The 1,189-nt window shown below is 43.6% G+C and overlaps 1 protein-coding gene across 1 annotated transcript in view; it reads right to left on the bottom strand.

Annotated features, from left to right (window-relative positions):
• Nucleotides 1–1,189, bottom strand: part of PPIC (peptidylprolyl isomerase C) — a 41,167-nt gene that overhangs the window by 38,258 nt on the left and 1,720 nt on the right. The gene's annotated exons all lie outside the window — the stretch shown is intronic.

Raw genomic sequence — 1,189 nt, 5'->3', positions numbered from 1 at the left:
CTCGGGCCTGGGGCTCGCTGCCGCTGCGGGGCTCGCGTTGGGAGAACCACGTTTCACACACGTGTGTAGACCATTGTGTAGAGCCTTCCTCTATCCCTTCTCCTCCCCCTCTTCTTCTCTTCGAGGGGAACTGGAATCCGAACGGTGAGATGTAGAAGAGCGCGAATCCCCGTGAATCCCATCTGAATAAATGTCTATATTAATGAATTATTAACTCGGCCGCTCGTGACCTTAAAACTGGAATGAGGAGACGCCTAGGGCAAGAAGGAAAGCTGCTGAATCCTTTATCGGACTCCTGTCAGAGGTAACCGACCATTTGTCTTCCCCAGATCAGGAGAATTAATTAATATGAAAGGCAAACTTTTTAATTGTGTGTCAAACGAAATCAGATAGGGTGTCCCCGATTCAATCCCTTGCTAAAAGGGTTTTAGCTCCCTTTTCTAACCCAAGCCTAAAATAAAACCTTCGAGTTTTCAAAGAGAAGGGCATCCTTCATAAGTGTTGTTTACAAAACAAAACCCAACCAAGCAAGAGGAAAAAAAAGGAAAAAAAAAGAAAGAAAGAAACCAGAAAACCCCACAAAACACAACCAAATACCCTAAAAGGGAAAAAAACGCAGGGAAAATGATGAATTTGGGTAGTTAATTTATCGATCTTGGCTCCTCTTCCCACTTGTTTTATTTTAAAGGTCATAAATCAATGAAGAAAAACACCACCGTGTTCCCCCTTTGCATTTAATACATTTACCCTCCTTATTTATTTCTTTTGAACAAATTCCTAGCAAATATTCACCAATCGATTCGTAGGCGATGGATTTTTATAAAGGTTTGATCGCCTTCTCAACGGTCAATGTGATTTGTTTCAGCACTCGTCCTCTAAATAATGAAAAAGCCTGAGAGAAGAGGAAGGAGATGGCAGTAGTTAAAGCTTCCTTTCTTTTACCCTCTCATCTTTACATCCAGGAGCAAAGAAATTAAATAATTTTTTAATTTTTTTTTTTTTAAGCCAAACTCACAGCAAGAGCAAACCCAAGAAATAGTAACAAATAGACCAGCTCGGAGGAGACAGAAGGGACGCGCACAAACCGCTCTGCCCGGGGAAGCGAGACCAGAGGTCAGGGTTGGCTAAAGCCAGCCCGGGGAGGTGCAGGTTCAGGACTGGGAGCCCTGCTGGCGGATCTGCCTGCTGG

The sequence above is a fragment of the Geospiza fortis genome, unplaced genomic scaffold (genome assembly GCF_000277835.1).
Source record: "Geospiza fortis unplaced genomic scaffold, GeoFor_1.0 scaffold44, whole genome shotgun sequence".
In the NCBI taxonomy this organism is placed as follows: Eukaryota; Metazoa; Chordata; class Aves; order Passeriformes; family Thraupidae; genus Geospiza; species Geospiza fortis.
This window is presented reverse-complemented; position numbering and strand designations above follow the sequence as displayed.